The sequence below is a fragment of the Cryptomeria japonica genome, chromosome 3 (genome assembly GCF_030272615.1).
Source record: "Cryptomeria japonica chromosome 3, Sugi_1.0, whole genome shotgun sequence".
Lineage (NCBI taxonomy): Eukaryota > Viridiplantae > Streptophyta > Pinopsida > Cupressales > Cupressaceae > Cryptomeria > Cryptomeria japonica.
Window position 1 is genome coordinate 167,242,492 of NC_081407.1, and position 24,686 is coordinate 167,267,177.

The 24,686-nt window shown below is 33.4% G+C and overlaps 1 pseudogene; it reads right to left on the reverse strand.

The window, feature by feature from the left end:
• Positions 1 to 220: 220 nt before the first annotated feature.
• LOC131048316 (DNA topoisomerase 1 alpha-like) overlaps positions 221 to 24,686 on the reverse strand; it is a 38,557-nt pseudogene continuing 14,091 nt past the window's right edge.

A 24,686-nucleotide genomic window follows, 5' to 3' on the forward strand; every position in this document is an offset into this window, starting at 1 on the left:
AATTACATAGTTTTCGTAAAGGATGGGGTTTTTGAGTGCCAACACTTCACATGGGCTAAATCCATGAAATAAAATCTACAAGACTCAAGGAAAGCATTTTACACCATCCCCAAAAAAAGAGAGAATAAAATACAAGGGTATAGTTTGCTTAATCTCATTTAAAGATGTCATACAAATTGCACCTTTATACACTTAACAAGACTACAAATCAAGAGACACATCAAAATTTGTAGTCTTTCTCTACGTCCATTGCCCATGCAAAAATGGCCAACAGAGATTTACTGAATATCTGGTAGCAAGAAAAAAGAAGAGGAATTAATACCAATCCACCTAGATGGAAACCAAACAAGCATTGTGCAATAGCTTCTAAAGCTAAAGAACAAAAATATGAATAAAACAACTACCTTTTCAATGCAAACGTCATGGCGCTTGCACCAGGCAACTATGATTCTTGGGTCCAAGTAATTTTTCTCAGATGTTTCCAATGCCAGAGTCTTAAAATCATTAGGTTTCTTTTCATTATTAGCTTCATTTTATCTATTTTAACCTTCGTTTGTTCAATTTTCTCCTAAATTTTGCAACATGAGAAGGATAAACATTCTCATGCCAAATATTCAATCACATGTAACAAATAGGAATTGATAAATAAAAGCATGATTCCACAAAAGGGGAGATCATACCTTTTAGGATTGAATTTCCTCTTTGGCTTCCCTTCTACATAATTTAGTGGTTGTCTCCCTTTTTTGCCCTGCTAAAATCTGTTTCAAGCTCCTTTACAAGATCCTATTTTTAATAAACCGGGATGTTAAAGATCTAAACAAAGAATGAACTAACTCTGACACTAAGATATAAGACTCACTATCTCAAGTCTTTCTATGAAAGTAGGCCTAACTAATCTCAATAAATCCATACATTTTATAAAAGAATTAAAAATTGCAAACTCAATGCAACATCATTATGGCAGTTATAAGCACAGCTACTTGTTTAAGAGGTACAATTCTAAAAATTGAAATATGCAATATGCATTTCTAAAACTTGAAAATACAATGTTTCAATAAATCCATACATTTTTAATACAAGAATAAAAAAGTGCAAACTCAATGCAACATCATTGTGGCAATTATAAGCACATATTTTTTTAAGAGATACTATTTTAAAACTTGAAAATATAATGTACATTCAAAAACTTGAAAAATACATTGTGCATGCCTTTAATATGATGCAATAAAAATAGAGACATGCCCCAAGTTATGTCATTTTTCTCAATAATCTATCCATTTGAGCATTGTCTGACTTTGACTCGAAGCATTGATGGTTACAAAGAATTCTAACCTAAACAAGAACTCAAACATTTCAGAACCATTAGATCTAAGGCTTCTCATAAATCAAAAACATATATACGTAGTCTAGTGTAAATGTTCAAAGAAACAGTCAACAACAAGAATCTAGAAATTATGAATTGTGAATGTGCACTTGTCTCTTTGTTTGCTTGTTGATAGCCAAAAATATTTTATAGTGTACCACTACCATTTGTGTCTTGAAGTTGAGGACGATAAAAGATAAAGCAGTAATAAGAATCATTACATTATGCTTAGAATTAAATCACTCCATAAGGTCTACTTTAAATTGAAGGATATTTCACAAATGAAGCCCATAAGAAAGGAATCAAAGCAATCATAATCCATATGATGAGTATAAATATAGCAAAGATGAACATTGAGAAAAAAAACCAATTGCTAGGTACCACAAATCAATGCACTTCAAAAGGGACTAGATTCAAGTTTTGTGATTTTGCAAGAATTTGGAAACAATTCTATAAAGGCTTGAAGTTGTGATCTCAAAAATTTAAATATCATGTAGTGCAAGAATGACTCCATTTAATGAAAATATATAGTCCATATCTATACAATATATGAAACAATGCACTTTGGTAGTGCACATTTAGTCGATGAATTGTGAAGTATTTGTAGACAAAAAAAAATACCTTTAACATGCAGCTAAAGTACTAGCATATGCTAAACCATTCATTAGACTATGGTTTGTGACCTATTAATTGAAACATGGGGCAGCAGTAATGCAAATTATTGGGGTTCAAACAATATAGGCCATAGGGGGCTCTTGTTTGACTCTAGGAGCTTTGGGAATCTTAATGTAATTAATTTCAATATTCATCTACATAATTACATCTAATCTATGTGTGCATTTGGGATAACCATCTTTAAGGAATGCAACACATACCAATTTGTCTAATGTGATGGAGGCATTATATATTATGAAGGATTTTCTATGAGGCTAGGCATTATTTTCTTGAGATGAGCATTCAGTATATTTGGATCCAACCCATCAAATAAAAAATCGCTATCCTATTTACCTTAAGCATACAAGTACAATTTATAAGAAATATAACAAAATTGGTTTAGCTCATATAAAAGGCATTGTACAATGCAATTTAACATTCAACTAAAGCATGGATACCTTTTCTAAAATGATTGATAGTGATGTAGACCCATTCATCAATCTCAACCATATTGAAGTATTGGATAGAATCTTTACCTAGGAAGTCAAGCTGAAAGAAAAGGCCTCATCCATCAGAAGCTTTAGAAGAGAAACAACTTGTCTATTTCATTTGTTGCTTGTGAGATTGCTAGTAAACACTCTTAAAGCATGAGACATAAAAATTAGAGTTATCATGTCACCTAAAGAAACTTTGGAGGAAATAATTTCACATTTTCCACTCTTAGTGTGTTGGAATCAATGAAAACTGAGAGGGGGCTGAATTAATGTTTTGTAATTTAAAAAATTATTAAGTTGATTCTTAAACCACTAGATGCATAAGAATGAAATTAAAGTTCTGAAAAATAAAGCAATCAACCACACAACCATAATTTACCAAGATTTTTATGTGGAAACCTGGAAAGGGAAAAACCATGGTGGGATTTGAACCCACAATATTATTATACTATGGTCAAGAGTATGATAATATTACATAAGTGGAATGCACTTGCATTCAGGTACACTCCCTATAGCTCACTACCCAAATACAAAAGGACTACAAACCGAAGGAAGGCTCACTGCACATTGTGAAAAATGAACTGTACACTTAAAGCTGCAAAACTTCAAAATTTAAAACTCTCCCAAAATTCTCCAAGACTCTACAAGCTCCCCCTGAGGATTTGCACTATTTTTCCCTCTGTTCTCTCCCCCTTTGACATCAATTCCAAATATAAGAGTTTGCCAAAATTTATATACAAGGATATATATACATTTGCTTACAAAAACTTGAAAATATCATCAAAAATTGTCCTTAAGGATAGCAAGTGGTTATCCCATTCCTTCTTCAAACTCTCTAAAATACTGATCATCCCACTGAAAATATAGGCATGCATCTCTACTCCTCTTCTATCTACTAGAACACTCTTGTTCAGAGAATCCTTTGCATCTTGCACATTATTCATCAGAGAATCTATCAAAGAAGTGATAAGACTCCTTACTTCTCCTACTCTACCCAAAATTTTGTCCTTTTCCTGAGTTAAACTCTTAATCTTATCCAATATACTCAAAACTTGTGGTTCAAAACTGCTAGTCAAGACTGATTGAGGTGCATATAACTGAGATATGCTAGCAAGTTGGCCTTCACATTCTTTTATTTTCTTGTCAATGTCCATAGTAAACTTTTGCAAAATTAGACATGACTTGTATATTTGACCACCTTTGTCTAAAGCATCTTGAATACCCTCCATAGCAGTTATTAAACTTACCTTATCACTCTCAATCATCTTCAAGAATGTTTTCAGTCTCATAGCATTAAACTGATTCAAAAAGTATTTGTTGCCTTCTCCAAAGACACAAAATCAGATTCTACAACATTCAACATAGTTCTAATCTTACCGGAGGGATTATCAATTGTGTCTAGTTTAAAAAATGGCAAAATTGTCTCTGATATATATCCCGCCAATGTTATTAACTCTTTATCTACGGTATGGGACTTGAGTAAGTCCTCACTGGCTTTTTCTTGTGAAAGAGTTTCTAGCTTCAATGCTTGAATTGGAGATAAAGAACTCATATCAATAGGCCCTTGAGCAAAATCATCTGAATCAATAACAACTTGTTTTCCTTTTTCATCTATAGTGTCTCTAGCCACTATCACCAAAGCTTGATTATCCTTCTTCTCTCCTTTCTCCTTTCCTTATACCTCTACACTCGCATCTTTACCATCATCTTCACCCTTTTCGACATCAACTATATTCTCAGCTGCCTTTTCTGAAACAACTTCTATCACTGGAGGATCTTGTTCAGCTTCATCAAAGTTATCAACCCTCTGATCAACATCAATTGTTGCATGCACATTACTCTGCTCTGTTGGAATGACCTTCTTAGATATTTGATCTTTCTGCACATCAGGAATGCTTATATGAACTTCTAGAACAAAGGTATCATGTGATTGCTCTCTCAATTGAGTGTCATCATGTGTCGGATTCACATTATATCTATGATCTATCAAAATTGTCTCAATATTTCTCTTTAGTCACTTCATCTATTTTACCAAGCATGATTTTATTGCCTCTCTTCTTTCTTTTGAATCTCTCCTTTGCAAGATTTAGTAGTCTAACAACCTCAACTTTAGAAATCACATAGCTGAAATTCACTAATACATATTCATTTATTCTTTCATCCTCTAAATTGTTGTATGCCTCCTTGCATCCAAAATTTCATATAGGCTCTTGGGTATCATGGATGATAATTCTATTAATTATTTACTATAAACATCCATGTACTGTACAACTACTTCCTTTATAGCTCTTGGATCTTTATCATCAAAATTTTCATAATATACAGGCACATTCTTCAAATTGTCATCCTTAAGTACTTCATTAATTATTTCATTCAAAGTCAATGGGGGCACAACATCATAAGTACCCTCAAATTTTTCCAACTTTAGAGCTTCATCCAATTCAAACTTCTACTTCTTGCTCTCTCTAGCTCTACCAAATGGCTCAGCTTTAGATCTTGGCTTCTTGGATGATTGGGCTCCACTGGATTGAGGGTTTCTCACTACCCTAGCATAGGTAGTTGTCTTCTTTACCTCTTTCACTGCTTCACCAGATTCAGTTTCTATATCCTCAACAGTGGCTACAACATATTCTCTTTGTGGCTTCTCCTTCTTCCTCTTCTCAACTCCACTAGTTGACTTGGCTTGTGGCTTGGGTGGAGGGATAGTCTTCTGAACACTGAAGGTAGGTGCAAAATGGGATTTCCTTTGCTTGGATTTCTTGGGAGGAGTGGAGACCAGTTTTGAATTCTTAGACTTTACCATGTCCTCCTCCTTTAGTATATTTTTCTCCCTATCTCTTTTCACAACTTCTTTGGTAATACCCATTTGTTCAGCAAGCTCTTCAACCTCTTTTCTAACTTTCCTCTTCCTTGCCAACTCAATGAATTTCTTGTGCAGGTCCAAGTCTTTCAACTTGTAATTACCAAACCTTTTTCTTTCTCGTCTACCGGTTTACTCAACAGGTGTTGAGCATATCAGTCAAGTGTATTTCCATCTACCTCATACCCCATGGGCATGATCCAAACTGTTCTAGGTTCAACTGCATCCAAGTGAAATTGATCTTTATCTACCATGAAGAAAATTGTATTCTCATATTTTTCAACAATATCTTTTGGAGTCCTCTCTCTACCTTCCATCATTTCTTGAAAGGATTTAAAGTATCCCCACAAAGTAGATTTCTAAGTTACTACATCGCCTAACCCCTCCAAACCTTCCTTGATTTGGACTACCACCGGTTTATCATAAGCCCATTGTACTTTTCCTATTTTGGGGGATTTTATTCAAGAAGTAAAGTGCTAAACAGACAATTAGAGAAATGAAATTAAAAACATGTTTCTTATCTTGTCTTATCTTCTTCAGGTTTCTCATTATCTCACTAAGAAGCACTCCACACAGGTCATATCTTTTGTCCTCCTTAAGCATTTGATAGGCTGCAAATATAGCAATACCAGATACTGGATTCTGTCTACTAGACCGGTACACCTTGTATCATGTCACCATTGAAGAAAATCTCACTTCATGTTCAATGATATCACTAATTGTCATTAATCAGTCTTCGCGCTAGGATTCAGTAACCATGTTCACTCTTGTGTTATGGACTTTCCTCAAACTGAGAATCTCATCGGCTGCATTCAAACAAGTTACAACTTGAATGGCTTGCTTCAAGATCTTGTGAGCTCTATCCAGTCATATAAACTCATCATGGATTCGGCTCAAGATGTACCTAACCCATTCGGGTTCATCGAACACCAGAAAGTGAACAAACTAGATAAAACCCTTGTCTTGCAATGATTTGAATTCGAGCTTCAAATTCCCCATTCCATCCATTATATGCTTGGTGTAGAGTGATAGCATGTCCACATTCCCAAGCTCTTCGATATTGCAGTGAATGTATGCCCTAATATCTTCATTATGCAGCATGCCATACATCACAGAGAAAAATGCTCCTTCTAGATCATCTTCAATCGATTTGAATGGATGTCTCTTAAACATTGGCCTTGCGCTTTCAGTAATCTCAACTACCAACAAATTTGCAACACCAGATGCAAATGCCATTTCGAATAGGGTATGAAAAACAACTCGAACATGAATAAATACTTTCTCAAATTCAACCGGATGCTAGGAATCACTGCCGAATCGCTTCAAGCTCATTTATCACTGCTCAATCTTGTTCGTCTTTCTCTTTTTCCCTTTCTCTTTGTTTTCAATGTGAAGAATGAATGATTGAAATGCCTTTTTATCCACTAAAAACCTACCTTCAAGTTGTAATAAATGCACAACCCTAAAGGCTTTCTAGATACCCTATTTCTCAAGAATTCATCACTAGATACTCAGATAGGCATGTAATCTTCCAGATATCAATCGCACAAATAATCTCAATCATTTGCAACCATCATCGACCGGTTATAGATCTCTGAAAGGGGGTTTTAAGAATCTACATGAAAAGCCCCCTAAGGCCAAAATGCCTTAGTTACCGGATGAGGTTCCAATACTGGAATCAAGTGTGGAGCCATTTTGAACATTTGAATATTCTGTCTTAACCCACATCTTCTTATGCTGCTCTCTAACTTCTTCAACCTTTTCTTTTCCTTTTTCATCTGATTTTTTTTGGTCTACCAGAGGACTCTTGCTCACATTCTTGCTTCTGCAATATTTTGCAATGTGACTGGATTTGTTGCATGCATAGAAAGCAATATTTTCTTGCATAGGTATGAAGTTAATTTGATTTGGTCACATCTTGAATTGACTATAAATATGTCCAAACATTCCACAAGCATACTATCTCTTTTTTTGAAAATTATTCATCATTGTTATGCACATGTCTGACTTATGACCAGAGTTGTTGCATATGAAACATTGATTGGTAAAGGTAGGACCATTATTATATGAAATAAGAAAAACATTTACCATTTAATTTATAAGCATTAGGTTGTCTTACCGGAGGTTTCTTGTTCTTCTAATGATTGCTTTATCCAAAATCAGAGGATTCTCCTTTCTCATATCCAAGTCCTCGCATGTCTTTCCCATGTCTCTGACAATCTAGCATCTCATCTAGCTTGGATAAGATAGCTTTGAATTTTTCTTTGTATTCATTAGTAGTAGAAAGCTCATCTCTCAGAATTATGATCTTCCTTTTAACTTCTTGTCCATCATTCTTGCATTGCACCAATTCAAGTTTCAACTGATCATTCTCATAGTTCAATCTGCAACATTCATCAGATCTATCCTTCAATGACTGGGTCATATTTTCCTCATTCTTCTTTCTATCTTCAATCTCCTTTGTCAGATTCATCACAATGGATTGTATCTCATTCTTCAGGACTGTATTCTCTCTAGCAAGCTTCTTGCATTCATCTGTCTTGTCTTGTAGGGCTTGATTGTCAATGTTTTGTCCTTCTTTCTCCTTGAGTTTATCCATTAGTTCCTTTCTCTTCTCTCTTGATGTGTTGACTTGTTCCTTCAAAGATTCAATGAAATTTTTAGCTACTTCCAGACTTCTCCTCAGGCTACTCTTCTCTTTCATAGCTGCATCAAGAACTTCAAGTGTCACGGTAAGTTGCTTCTGCAAACCGGAGTCCATTGATTCAATCTTCCAAATCTTCCTCAAGTTGTCAGGGTTCTTCCAAGGAACTAAGCTCTGATACCAATTGTGGGAATCAATGAACACTAAGAGGGGGGGAATCAGTGTTTTGTAATATACAAACTTTTTAAGTTGACTCTTAAACCACCAGATGCATAAGAATGAAAGTAAAGTGTAGAAACATAAAGAAATCAACCACACAACCATAACACAAAGATTTTTATGTGGAAACTGGAAAGGGAAAAATCATGGTGTGATTTTAACCAATATTATTATACTATGGCCATCAGTATGATAATATTAGATAAGGGGAATTCACTTGCATTCAAGCACACTGCCTAGAGCTCACTACTCAAATACAAAAGGGCTACAACCTGGAGGAAGGCTCGCTGCCTTACAGGTGATTAAAATTGATTACAATAATGAATGAACTGAAGTATAGAATCTACAAATGCCAAAAAGTAGTTCCAGTTAGGCTTGAATTGACTTCTACAACCGATATGCTTATCTTCTCTACTTTCTTGCTTTGTCATATACTGGAGCACCAAAATCTTCAATCACATTCACTAATCTTCTCACATTCACTCATACAGACTTCTCACACACAAAAAATGTCCAACCAAGTCAATCTTATATATCCGCATCAAAAAAATGAATCATTTCTCATGTCAGCTTCCACAAACCACATAACACGCAACATGAGACATGTATCACCAAGTCGGATCAATCCATCCACAAATCCATATACGAACCCAAACAAAATGATAACAAGCTTCACACAAATCGGCCCAATCTCCTCGATCATGAAACCAATCACCGAAATCAACCCAAAGATTTTGCATCACATGTTACACCAAAATAGCTCTGTTCTAACTGAATTACCAGATATCGGACCTTCAATCTCGCTCATGAATCAACACCAGGTATCGGGATTACGAAACAATCTACTTCGAACCTTGAATCATTTGCCTCTATCACCACAACCAAAATCAAGATATGCAAACTGTACTCGTATTCTACCAGTTATTGTGTTCCACCTTCTAGACTTATGCCTCATGAACAATATTACTTTTGGTAAATCAAATCTATGTACACCAAATATGATTTCTAAACTGATTTGCCATCAATAACAACTCCTAAGCATCAATCTTGTATCAATCTTCACCGGAACAGTGTCTCTTGCTAACACAATGTACAAGAACCAACTATATCAGCCTCATCATCATCCTATAATTCAAGAAAATAATAGAAATGTTATTCCAAAATAGTTAATCAATAAGAGAGAACATCTACCTTTCACTTCTTACACAAAGTTGCATAATACTAGATTAATAATTAATTTGTATGTCTATTTTTTTTTCATTCACTAAATGTGACAATAGATTGCATACAGACATACAAGTTCACTTTCTCAATTTGTTGGACTAATGACATTTTATAGTATCTACATGCCAAATAATTTCCATAAGAAAGGAAGAAAAATGCTGAAAATAAATCAATGAAGAGTTGATAGTCTTATCTGGGAATGCTTGCATGCAAAAATTTCTTCAATTGGCTAATTTTTACTATGCTTACTAATTGAAAATTTGTCCAACAATTATCCAACTCTATAAATAAAATACAAAATTTGGATCAAATCAATCAAAATAACAAGTGAAAGAAAGAACAAGGAATAGTCTGAAGTTGTGTCACATGGGGCAGTGAAATAAAAGACAGTGTAGTCATAGAAAGAGAGAGAGATAACCCCAATAATTATTTATCTATACATTATAAGTCAAATGAAAAAATGACCTATTTTCTATAGATTAGCACACATTAACAATTGCTAAAAATTAACAACACTCTAAAAAGACACACAATACTTGTTTGGAATAGAATTCAGTTCATGTTTGGACCAATTTACAAATAGAGAAAAAATTGTAGCTAACTACAAGTTATTAAAGTCTAATGATGCAGCAAAAACATTTCTTAAATGTTAATGAAAGCACATACAACAGTATCAATTCAAAAAAATTCATGTATATACAAATCTATTGTGCAAACTAAGTATCCTCTATTAGATCACCTTTTGTTTGCCAACCCTTAGAGCAATCCTATCAATAAGATAAGTGGCAACAACAATTTGTCTCTCAGTTATATTTTATGATTTGGTGTTTTGTGTATGAATCTCAAATATTATCTATGTAATCTTGCGCAAACACAAAAAAAATTCTTTGCATCACAACATTTATTGGATACAAACCAACAAATGTCAGTTTAATTATTCCAAAAATAGTGACCAAAATTCAACATGCACGAGAGACGAAAATTACCTTGAGCATTCTTGCCTTCTCATACTTCTCCATGTCACTCTGGCCTTTTAGAGAACTACTGGCACCCCAAAATACATACTTGAATTCCTTGAGATTGACTAAGTTATACCAAAAAGCCAACCATGTGACAATTTTATCATTCTTGACCTCCTTCCACCTATAAGGAGGAAATAGCCCAAAAAACATACTTAGAACCAAGAAAAAGAGTTCACATGTTTAGTAGTGAACACTAAAACTAGATATCACTAATAATGGCAATTAGCAATAGACAACACATATTTTATGACCCGTGGCCTGGAATTGGACATTCTAGAATGGAGGCATCCTTCCCAATGTTAATAGTAATATCATTTGGGTTAATATACTTCTTCAATTTACCCATCTATGAATAGGTACAATTTTTTATTATTATTGTAGTACTAACAAAAGATTCAGAAAGAAATGATAATGACCAGTAAAACAAATCTAGCCCTAAAAAGCCAAAAGCTTTTCAACCTTTAACATATCAATTTCTTGAATTAGATAAAAATCAAACCTTTGGATGCTCTCCCCAACCATGGAACAACTCAAGGGGTTCAACTTTGAAATTGCCAGCTTGCAACAATGCAAATGAAAAGGAAGTTAAAAACAAGATTATGTAATATTCTACTTATCACCAATAAGAATGAATTGTAGACTTTCTGTTTCACTCCATCCACAATAGCCCACATGTATTTTTCCTCTTCTTTTATCTTTTCTTCTTTCAATTGCTTTGCTTCCTGCATTAACACCACAATTTTATAAATATATGTTGAATATTCAAAACATAACAACATAACAACAAAATGTGCAAGTTTTTGATGGATAAGGTGTGGCTAAGTTGCATATAAATTCTTCTACATGATACATAGTGCTAATAGAAATTACATTTAAATCCATAAATAATCGTCTTGTAACACTAACAATAAGTAGAGAATAGATTACAACTAAACACTATATTTACACAAACTTGCAATCCAAACCAATGGATTGGACAAAAAAAAATGTAAAATATAAAGAGTAATGATAAAGGATGATTGAAGACAATATTTTATGAACCAGATGTTCAAACAAATAAAAAATATTGTATAAAATGGAAAGAGGTTTTATAATTTAGCAATTATAGCCCTTGTCTATTTGCATAAATTTGTAAAATACAATGTTGCAAGAAAATTCTACATTCATTTGAAAAAATTCTATTTTTAACATAAATAATTACAACAAAATTAATAAAAGTTATATTTAAATTGTATAGATTTCTTAGTGATTTTGCATTGTTTATATCATTAGCTGTGAAATTGCTAAAAATACACTAAGTTGTACTAAAGTAACAAATTACATCTAGATAAGAGATTGGAAAAAAGGGAAGGGGGTGTGACTTTCTAGCCGATATAGGCACAAGCAATAAAATAAATGAAAACATCCTAGAAAACACAACAATATCATTAAAAAAAATTCATAACATAGACTTGAGGAAAAACTATTTATATATTGACTTATCTAATTCTTGCAAAATGATTAACTACCTTAACAGTATTCATGTTGCATATTAACTCATCTTTGTGGTCATTTGTTTCTTCTTTTCTTCTTCATTGAGATGTCATTCATAAATTGGGGTAAAGTGACTAAGTTAAAACTTTTGGATGACATGTTTCTTCCCCAAAACTTGCTTCCAGTCACTCTAAAAGTTCTCTATGAATTTTGGCTTTGAAGCATAATCTATACTTTTCATGGCAACAAAAAAAGTGGTAACCTACAAAATCAAAATAGAAAAGAATCTACATATTCTTAAAGTATTGAACAATATTATGGATAACAACATAAATAAATATACCAAAAACCAAAAATCTTAATAAACCAGTGAGTCACACTTACAAAAATTCTAAAAAAAAAGTAGTAACACAATAGCATGTTACAATAGAAAAACACAAAAAAGACAAAAATCAAAACCAACAATATCTCACCTCCTCTTCATTAAGAGAAAGATCAATTGGCTTCCCATCATAAAGCATTTTAACTCCATGTGTCTTATAAGGTGGAGGGAAAATTACTCCACCGTGCTCTAGATTTGTCCACTTCTGATTGTCCACTTTTGACCTTCACCAAGTCTAGAAGGTAAATTTTATGGACAAAAAGAAATAAGTTTTATTTATTTTTATGTCAACAAGGGATGTAAATGTTGGCTTAAAACATTGTCAAGGTCAAGTGTTGTCGATAATCTATTGCACACATCAGAGAATTTTGCATTATATGTTGGCCCACCCTAGCAGCTTATCAACATGACTAAGAAAATGGAGCACATGAAAGTTCACTTGCCCATAAAAATAAGAAAAAGAAAAGACTTTTTACTAAAGGTGTGCAGAACTCTTGCTTAAAGTTCCACTTCCAAAATTGGTTATTATAATGAATCCCAAAGAAGCAAAAATCATTTGGGGAAAAATTTGGCAAACCAAAAGTATTTAAACAAATGAAGTAGATGCATACAAATGAAGTAAACAATTTCCCATGCAATCACCAAAAAGCACATAGAAGGTGATTCTCACAAAGCACATAGAAGGTGATTCTCACAGTAACAATTTAGGAATACAACTACAATCAAAACATTATGGACACATTGTGAACTTAAAAGGTGAGAAAACAAAAAGATAATTTTTAATGAATTTGATGATCAATGAAAACTCTTTCTTTTAGCTAAAAGCTGCATGTTTCAATGTTATAAAACTGATTGGAAATAGAAATAATTCTTAAAAAAGGCACTGCTTAAACCTAAAAAATTACAAAGAAAATCAAATGGTGTCAGTGCCCAAAAATATCAAGTGAAGCAACATACTCTCGGTTTGTAACATCTTAGTAGTGAGTTCTCATCTCTCTGGAATCATTAAAAAAACTTTGGAATTCTTTGGGATTCATGTATCTAAAGATAAATTCCTAATTTATCTCTACAGAGTGAGGAGTCTATAATACTTATCACATAGGATCCAATACATGCCCTCCAAGCAACTCTTTCTCAAAGGTTGCAAAACACCAAAAGAAATAAACTACAAGTTAACTCTTTACGGTTTTATAGATATATTAAGTTCAAAATAAACAAAGACATTGAAATAAAATCTTGATGACAAACAATAACTTGAACATACAAATAAAAGTATAACGAAAAGAAAATTCAATTTTCTCCTCTTACTTTATAAAAATAGCGGCAGACAATTTCTCCTATCAAATAAAACTCTAAAAATCCAAGTTCAAATGAAATAAATGTCAGTTAATCTATGGTTCTAAGAAAACTGAACAAGTTTTTGCAACTACAAGCTATACAAGCCCATCTTACAAGGGCTTCAAGACAAAGTTGAAACTACTTCACAGAATAGCATTCAAAAAAAGAATTTGTCGTACTTTTCCATAAAATATGGTAGCACTGTTAAGATTCAGAACTAGTTAGAAGAGTATACAAGTTCAACGCCAACCAGAAGCATTATTTAAAAGGTTTTGGTGTAGGTTAAGTAAAACATGGCCCTTACACAATTTCAATTTAGTTTTATGCTATTTTCAGCAATAATATGCCACCTGTTGCTTTTAAAGACTGCTATTGCAGGACTTCCAACATATTTTGACAAAATGGGGAGCATAATGTGTTATTGCAGACACCTAGGGTTTTTGATTCATTGTCCTTAAAAGAAACAATGGAAATCTATATTAGTGTACTTAAAAGACATTCTCACTTCAAGATAAATGAAGGCATATTTCATAATCATTATCTATAGACAAATCCAAACCATCTAATCCTATTAATGGAAATTGTGTCATACAGACACTTTAGGGCAGACAAAAAATTCGAATTACAATTGTTTTTAAGCATTCAAAATCTTTGACAAAAAAAATTTTCAAGTCCTTAAAGATGCATTTTGACATTCAAAGTAGGAATGTTGGTAAATCTTGAGATGAGAATTCATTAATTTCAATGAAAAAATTATTTAGGATGGATAATCATATTGTTTCTTCATAGTTATTTATTGATTCTAAAATAACTAAGATAGAATGGGTTGTTCATTAGTTTAGACAAACTTGTTGCATTGGGAACATACAAGAACATGATCTTTTGCACACCTCAAATATAAATAAAGTTATCATCAAGGTATATATATCATCTTTACATTGATAATATTGACCAAAATGATTAGGAGTAATGAGCATGCATGTTAACTTAATGAGAAGTACTGATAAATTTAGGATTTAGTTTTCTTTTGATTCAATGCTAAATTTTCTGTGTGATTTTTTGTGGGATCACTATGCCTTAAGTTTTAGTGTATCTAATGTTTTCATTTAATTCATATACATGATTTTTAATTGTCATGTATTTTCTTTTAGGAAGTTTGTTGGGTGTATTATATCATTTATCAATGCTTATGGTCAATGTTTTTACATGCTAATATTTAGACTTTATCTACTATATCCCGGTCATAACTAATATCATCTAATTTTCCATAACTTGTGACAAGGTTCTAGTTTTGGTTATTTGATTGTTTTGGCAAGCCTGATTATTGGTAGTGGAGGTGCATTGGGAAGTGGTTTATCTTTTCTTGAAGATGATATTGTATTAGAAACCAGGTCTCATTTTTTACCCAAGGGTGTGCAAGGGAGTGTAAGTTTTGTCTAGTTTTATGAAGTGTTCCCTAAATGCATTTTTTGTCAGCATAGTTCTACAGTGCTCTCATACATCAAGAATTCTTATGATTTATACTTTAAGATTTCAAAATTTAGATGTTTGTTGCATCTAAACAATACCATTCTTTCACCATAACATGGTAATCCCTTGTTGTAATATGTATAGTTATTCATTAAATGATGTCATATTACTAATTAACTCGAATATGTATTCTTTCTTATAAGAATTTTTCTTGAATTTTGCGATTGCCACAAATCAATGGGCAAGTGTATAGGAACACTTATTCTATATTGTTCACTTTTCAAAAGTAAATGCATTTGCAAAAGAAAATAAATAATTGCAAATAGAAAAATGTGTGCAATATTACAAGTTTTCTTAGGGTGAGAGTAATATCTATCTGAAATATGTATAAACATATTTCTTAGCATGAAACATTTCACTACATAATAAACCAAAATTTGTTGTGTAATATAACCTTAGAAATAACTTTGTTACATGAACTTAGAGCTTAGGAACACTTGTTATCTATGGGTCATAAATAAGTGCATAATTTCATATCTAACTTAGACAGCCAAGGAGAAGGAAAACTACAAAAAAATATCAACATGCTAGGCATTGAATGTGTCAATGTGCCTAGTAGATGAGATGCTTGAATATAATGAATTCATTACTAGACCATGGTTAAGTTCATATTGTCTAAATTGCATCTTTGGGGTCTTACAGATCAAAGGTAAACATAAATGATAAAGCTACAAGATCTAATATGAGGTGATGAAAAATGTATAACTCTAGGGTTAGGTTCAAGGTTGGGGTTGAGTTAGGGTTAGGGTAAAATTAGGGGTGTAAGAAAATCTAAGTTATAGTTAGGGTTGGGGTTACATTATTGTTAAGGTTTAAATAGGGCTGGATCTAGGTTTTAATTAACATTAGGGTTAACATTATAGTAGGGTTACAATGGGGTTAGAGTTAGGGTTCAGCTAGGATTAAGGTTAACATTAGAGTAGGGTTTAATTAGAGTTATTTTTGGGGTTTAATTAATGATATAGCTAAAATTAGGGTTTCTATTAGAATTGGGGTTAGACTAAGGGATAGGGTTCAAATAGGATTGGGGTAAAATAAGAATTATGAGAAATGTCTTCAATTTAGGGTTAGGGTAAAATAAGAATTCTAAGAAAAGTCTTCAATTTTAGGGTTAGGGTTAATAATGGTTAGCATTGAAATAGGGTTAGGGTTTAGTTATAGTTACCTGGTAAAAGTTAGATCAGGATTTAAACAAGGTTATGACTTAATTAGGGTTATGATTAGGGTTTAAACAAGGTTAAGACTTAATTAGGGTTATGATTAGGGTTAGGTCTCAACAAAGGTCAGGATTCAATTAAATTTAATATTAATAGTTAATTAGAGAAGGGTTTAATTAACATTAAGGTTCAATTAGAGTTAGGGAAATAGTTAGGGCTACGATTCAGTTAAGTTTACATTTCAATCAGGGTTTGAGAGAAATATTTGAGTTATGGTTATGGTAAATGTTAAAGTATGATTCCTATTCAACTAGGCTTAGAGTTATGATCCACTTAGGGCTATTGTTAGAAATATAATAAAATTAGGTTTAAGTTTCAATTATGGTTAGGGTTAGCATTTGGGTTCAATCAGGGCTCAATTATATAATAAAATATTATTATATTTAATAAAATAATATTATATAGGTATATATTAATTTATTTAATGTCTTTCATGTTGCACCACAACTATTACTAGTATAATTATATTTAATAATAGATATAAGATATGTTGAGATATATACAATAACAAGATGCAGATCATGCCCATACAATCAAGTATCCCTCTATAGAAAGGAAAGAGAGGGGGAGAGACTACATAGCCCCCCATAATGTATAATGTCTTGCAGAAATGATGAGTGGTTGAAGATAAAAGATAGTCCAATGTCTACGAACAACATTTCTCCCCTTGGGAAGAAGATAAACCAAGTACATATGTGGGAATGCTTCCCATTCTAGATAAGAATTGGTAGGAAGTAGAATCAAAATATAGGATGATGTCTCAAAAAACTACTCATGTGTCACTAAGTCCTTGGATGATGAAGATGCAACAAACCAATCAATTACATGCCCACTCATAATAGAAGGTGACAAACAAGGAACCAATGGAAATTGATCTTGAACAAGATCCAAAGACAAATAAGATGTGACAATAGGTGCATCACAACTATCATCAAATAGGAGAGATAAACCCTAAAATGTGTCTCCCAAATCTGAAATGTGAGACCCCACAAATAATGAACCAATTTCTATCAAATAGGAATCCCAATCAAGAAGACAAATAGATGAATTTTCCTACTTAACAAGAATAAGAGTCTCAATGAATGAAGGTACAACAATTGTCTTTGTAGGTGGAGAAGGAGCGACTTGAGATTTTAATGCACACTCAAGCAAGAGTTGAAAAGCATTATATGAGAAATTAGGAGTAGGACACATTTCATGCCCATGTTGATTCTCCCACAATATTTACACCTACAACCCTTATACATGATTCACTCCTCAAAATAATCTCCAAAAAAGATACAAAAATAGAAACCCTCAATACAAATAGAGACTTGATTTGCAAATAGCCCAAAAGGACAAAATTGAGATATTTGAATACTTGATAATTATGTTATAAAAATGGCCTAAAATTTGAATAGGGAACTTCTAGAGCTTTCTAACGATGTCTAATTTTCAAAAAGCAAAGTCTAGATGTGCAAGATATGGCCCCAACAGAACAAAACTAAAGGTTGACTTTAGAAGCCTGGTACAAAAAATTAGTGTAGAATCTAATCAACCACCTACAAAATCATATTGGAGCAAGAATTAGGTTTTTGAAGATATCTTGATTGCCCAATTTCGACTCTGTATGACAAAGTTATGGGCAAAAAGACAACTGCATGTCAATTAAGGCTTGAAGGGTTCCCAAAAATAAAAAATTTCTAAAAATAGCAACTTTTTTAAAATAATTTTTTTTCAAAATAGCCAGTTTCCAAAATAGAAAGTCTATGAAAATATAAATTTTTTGAAAATTTTGCAAATAATTTCTCAATCTCCAATTTTGACAAATTGACAAGCAATTTTAAGGTTCTTGGGCGTCTTTTTTGCTCCAAATTAACCATATTTTCTAGCTACCCTATAGTTTGCCTTGATTTTTGTGCCCTTAGCCAATTTGACCCAATTTTTTAACTACTCTAGAGTTTTGATGAAATGATAATAGATCTTAGGGTTTTTCAATGCTACAGATGTAGTGGCAACCTCCATTTGAGCCTAATGTGCACATAAAAATTATCCCATGTTTGATCCCTCAAGCATTTGGACAGAAACCTAACATATCTAAAGCTTTGATACCATGTAGGAGTTGATGATCAATGACAAGAGCCAAGAATTATTTGCAAGAAAAACACCTATCACACAAAAAAGATCAAGAAAACATTGTATGCTCTATAACAACCAAAGAATTCTATATTATTGCACAAAACAATACTACATATACAATAATGTAGATATAATTACAATGAATGAATGAATGCATACTTATAAAGGATGAATGAAACCCTAGGTGCAAACCCTATTGCTAAAATTAGGAGAACTAAAGCAATGCAAAGTAGGAGCTAAATTAAGCTCAATTACAACAAGAACTAATTCTAGAAAAGAAAACTCTAGATAATAAAAAGCACCTAAGTTTAGCTAAAACTAAAAATTACTTAAAGGGCCTAATTAATAAATAACCAGATAATTATCCTAAAATTACTCCAATAGCCTTTACTTCTTCAATGATCCTCTTCCTCAACCTCTTTATATATTTGCTAGAACAGAGAAATTATTCCACCAAATCAATTCCTCGTCATCTTTAGACTTCATTCTGGTATCACCAACAAGGGTCGTCATCTCCATAAATAGAGCCTTTTCACCATTCTTCCTAAAAGTGTCTTTATCTTCTTCTTCATTAGATGAACAATTGTCTTCATTTACAAATAATTTCTTTTGGCTCTTGTTAAAATTATTCTTCTTATTGAAAGACTTGTTTCCATTCTTTTGACTATCATTACATTGGAGTCTTTATATGGACACTTAGCCATAAAAATTCCTATCTCACCATAATTAAAACATTTAAAAGGCAATTTCCCCTTGTACTTACCAAAAAAATTGTTTAGTCTTCTTAAAAAATCTAATTCATCATCATATTTTGAATCATTGTAAGGTCCTACATTGTATTAAATCAATGTAAATTAACATAATTCAAAAACATACACATGATCAAGCATAAACTAATTCCATGTGTTAAAATATGCAAGATCAGAGACATGAAATTACATTCAAACATAAATATTTAGTACATAAGTCAATAACAAGCTAGAACATAAGGAAATATGTTCCTTTACAATAGGCCACAAGGTCGAATACAATAAATACATAAGAACAAATCAGGAAGAAAATCATGATAGGAGCTTTCGACATCTGTCTCCCTCAAGAACACCATGGACAAGAACATTTTTAGAAAGCTTATCCACCCTACCATGAAGTATTTACAATTCCTCAAAATCTTTCATGACACAAAAGATGTACCCAACCCAACATGAGGAAGACTAGCAATGCAAATCTAGTAGGAGTAATGGAATTTGTGCAATACAGTAAATCTAACACTAATGCAATGATATCATTTCATAAAATTGAGCTTCATTTCAATCAACAAGTATTCCAAGAGGCAATATAACATGAATTCACCTCATAAGACATATGTTATACACAAGATGCATATTAAAGCATACATAGCTTACATGATCATATTGTTGCAAGGTGTGCACCCTTGGTCTCCTTGTGTTGTGCAGTGTGGCACTTGGGTTCACGAAATGGCTTAACCACCTCCCATGGATTCATTGTCTCACAGTTGTATTGGGCATTAACAGGTCAATATTTTGCTGCAACGACAGTCATGTTTCTAACAAGTGGTATCAGAGCTTGGGTAATAGGTTCGAACCCCTCACTTGCACTGGAGGGGATTGTTGCAAGGTGTGTGCCCTTGGTCTCCTTGTGTTGTTTAGTGTGACGCTTGGGTTCACAACATGGCTTAATTGCCTCCTGTGGATTCATTAAGTCTTACAATTGTATCAAGCATTAACAGGTTGATTTTTTGGTACAACAACAACTGTGTTTCTAACAAATATATCTGCATAAGATTATCAATCCATGCACTTGATAAATTATCAAGAAATGTTTTTTCAATCAAATCTTCAGTAGTTATTGTGAGATTTTGCCAAGATCAAGAGGCAATGGAAAGCACAAATAAGAGAGACAAAATATATGATAGGAATAAACTATATTTTATCAAGATGAAAATATTGATCAACTGGATCATCAATCGATGTTATTTATACAATGAATATGAGCCTGCTTATATAGGCAAGGCTATATGGATATGTGAGCACACAAACATGACATGTGGCTCAATAAGAAACAAGGGTAGGTAGGAGAAATAATATAATATTTCACATGAGGTGGATCGCCCACTGAAGGTGGAATTATCACTCCACAATAAGTGGATATGATAAAGTAGTAAAAAGATCAACACCATAAAAGGTGGAAATTCTCCTACACACACTATCCCAATGTGGCACAAACACCCAAGTGTCTCATACCCAAACTACTATGAAATGCATTTCCTAAGTAAGCTTAAGTAAGGTGTAATAATATCCATGATGAATAATTATTTACACCAACACCCCCCCTTAAGTACAACTTAGGGGAATGCACTTAAGTCTACAATACAACTAAGCAATGCAAGATGGGTCCCGACTACGAGGCCATGTTAGGTACCCATGTACAAATGCAAATGCATGCAAACTAATGCAATGAAATCTCCAACAAAGCGGGGAAAGAGAGAAAAACCCAATGGGAAAAAACCCTCCCCCAAAAGAGAGATGAAAACTAGATACAAAGAACTCTCATAGAAGTATGTGAAGGATAAAACCCCATGTGAGGAAAAAGTCCCCCCCATATGAGAGAAGAAGAAGAGAGATTAGGAAGCCCCCCCTCAATCTGGAATCTACACCAATGATAGAAGCTCGAAGATGAATGAAGAAACTACTCCATGAACATTGAACAACATTCCTCCCCTTAGGAAGAAACAAAACCAAAGGTGTATCCATGAAGTCTCCCCAACCATGAAGGGAAGATGAAGCAAAAATACTCATGATGAAAGGAATCTCTGAAAACTGCTCAAGTGTTCCCATGTCGATGCTGAAAGGTACCCCCTCCAAAGGTGGTAAACTGTGCCACACTGCTGAAAAAGGCACTCCAAGATCTAGTGGAGATGAATGTAGAACAATATCCAAAGACTCATATGTCTCCTCAAAAGATAAAGAGACCTCCTCCAAGTGTTGTACAAAAGTATCCACAATCATGTCAACCTCTAAAGATTGATTATGTAGAGAATGCACAAGAGGGTCAGAGTTATCCCTTGCAACAATCAAAGAAGGATCATCTTCATCAAAGAGAAGATGAATGTCATGAATGGTGTCTCCCAAATCTGCAATGTAGGAGTCCACAAACAAACCTGCAATGTCTATCAAGTGTTGGCATTATAATAGACAATAAGAGATTGTTGGCATTTCAATAAGTATATTGAGAAGGTTGTTGATGATTATGGATATAACTGATTAAGGATATTTACTGTCTTAATATTATTATTTTGTCATTGATATCAAGAAATTGATTTTCTAATTCAGTATGATGTTGCCATATCTTAAGAAGTATGATTTGATGAGTATAAAGATGTCGGTAAAAGACACAAAAAGAATGTGATGAATAAGGGGAGAAATAAGTTATTCAATGGGAAACTATTACCGATTTAGACAATGATGAGATCATGATGTTTAGATTGTTTTGATATCCTACATATGTTGTTGATTGTAAGGTTAATACTATACTATGTTATCAAGCAAAGAACCTAGTCAGTAAACCCTAAGGTTATCGCTATCGATTAATGAAGGTGAAAGTTCTACTGAGTGAAGTTTAGTATTTACTGAGTTGTAATCGAGTTGTAACAGAATGCATTAAATGATTAAAAGCATTATTTAATGAAGGAAGCTAATGAGATGGAATTGATTAAATGATTGGTATGTCGTGCATGAAGTTTGTTAAAGAATCTATGGTAATGGAAGATCGGCAAAAAGATCTACAACTCAGATTGAACTGCAATACCTTAGCACAAGTTCCAAGAAATGTATGCAAGTTCCAAGATGAGGTAAAATGTTTTCAAATTGAAGGATACATTGAACCTGGTCAATTTTGAAGATCTGATGGCTAAGATTGATCATGGGATATGTGATCAAGGAGATTCAATGGTTAGCAAATTGTTTATAAATAAGGAACTACTGATAAACAATGCATGCAGGCAAGTGTAAGCACAGGGATGCTACATAGCGATTACCGAGCATAGAAGCTTGAAGACCTATTTGATTAACAGAGTATAGAGCCCAGTAGAGGGACAAGACAAGTCCTATGACTAGATTGTATTATGCAAATAAGAAACTGCTTTAGCATTTTAGATGCAAAGTTGCAAATATATTTTTATTACTGTTATTTTGTGAAGTGACAGAAAATCTCTTAACCGAGTGGACTTAACAGTCTTATTTGTAAAACCCTCTAGCAAGGTGACATTCTGATTGAGTGTTTGAAACCCTTTAACAAGGTCACCTCCAACAAGGTGAAGATCCTAATAGATCTGAGGGAAATCCCTTAACCGGGTCACATCTAGCAATGTGTTTGTAATCTTTAACAGGGTTTGTTTTTAACCGAGCATACTCTAGAAGAGTATATTTCTTAGTGGGTCCAAAATCCCACAGTGGTTTTTCCCGATTTGGGTTTCCACGTTAAATCTGGTGTTATGAGTGTTATGATGTTTATATGCTTATGAGTTTGCATGTTTAGCAGTTTTGGTTATATTGCTGAAGTATATGTTACCAAGGTTGAATCTGTTGTTTTTATGGAAGATTAAGTTTGTATGATTCACCCCCACCCCCTCTCATCTTGTTAGCTTGGTATTTGTACTTAACAATTAGTATCAAAACTATCATCAAGTAGGCATCCCAATTAACTGAATTTGGAAGACATGAAATATCCTGCTGCACTGAATCATAAGAAGGCAAAATTGTTGCACTAGTTGCATCATTGGGTGCAATAGGTGGTGTGATATCAATAGAAGGAGATGAAATGCAAGGCTCAAGAACGGGGTCACATGTGAGAATCCCCAAGTTCAAATGGCCAAAGTTCTCCTCAAAATCTGAATCATCAACATAGGAAGAACCAACCTTATCAATAGGACCAAAATCTGAAAAAGAGTACAACCGAGATGCATGATCAACCACCCCAGTCGCAATGATAGCTCCACTCGCCAAGTCTCTAATGATAACAAAATAGGTGTGAACTCCACAATTTTCCTAGTTGTCCCTTGTGTGATTTGATAGATGGAAAGAAGATTATTTGTCAAGTGGGGTACACACAACACATCATTGAAGGAGTTATCCCCAATCGCAATAGATCCTTTCTCAATCACATCCATGTATGTATGATTGCCCATCAAAATCTACGGCATGTGGCAAGGCTCAAATGTAGAAAACATAGACTGTGAAGATGTCATATGATGAGAAGCCCTTGAATCTAGAAGCCATCTCCCTAAATCATGACTTGTAGTAGCACAAAGAGCTTGTCCCTTTCCTTTATCTATCCCAAAAGAGTGATCCTTTCCTTTATCCTTAGAAGAAGAAGTCGATGTAGACATTCTAGAAGGTAGGTTGATTTTATTCTTCTCAAGAAGATTCTTCAACTCATCAATATCCTTCTTATAACAATGATGTTCATCATGTCTTGACTTCTTGCAATATCCACAAAAAATATTATCCTTATATGATTTCCTCTTAGGTGAGAATGGTGTATCACCTTGTTGTGGAGAGGAAGATTATGCTCCATCTTGTTGTGGTTTTGACTTAGGTTGCCTTTGATTCTTGCCTTTTCCTTGATTACTTTGATTCCCTTTGTTAGCCACCAAAGCTTGTGACTTTAAAGATTTGAGAATCCCCATTATGGTCTACTTAGATTTCTCAAGTATCAACATCTCCATGAATGAATCAAATGAGGGAGAAGTGTATGAGGAACCTTGAGCTAACCTATGGGTGTGAAAGCTAGATACAAAGGCTGCATACTCTGAAGGAAGCTTGTCCAACAAGTTATAAACCAATTGAGCATCCTTTTTGTCAATTCCACAATCCTTTAGTTTTTCTCTTAACTGAGTTGCTTTTGTGACATAATCTTGGATTGTATCAAAATCCTTGGGATCCAAAGTTGTGAGTTCACTATCAAGCTTGTAGCCCTTAATCTCATCAACTTGACCATACAATTTCTCAAAAATATCCCGAGCCTTTTTCATTGTTGTACACTTATCAATGTGAAAAATGAGGTCATCTGATACATACTTTCTAAGAGTTCCAAGTGCCATAGCATTCTTAGTAAGCCATTCAATTTAAGC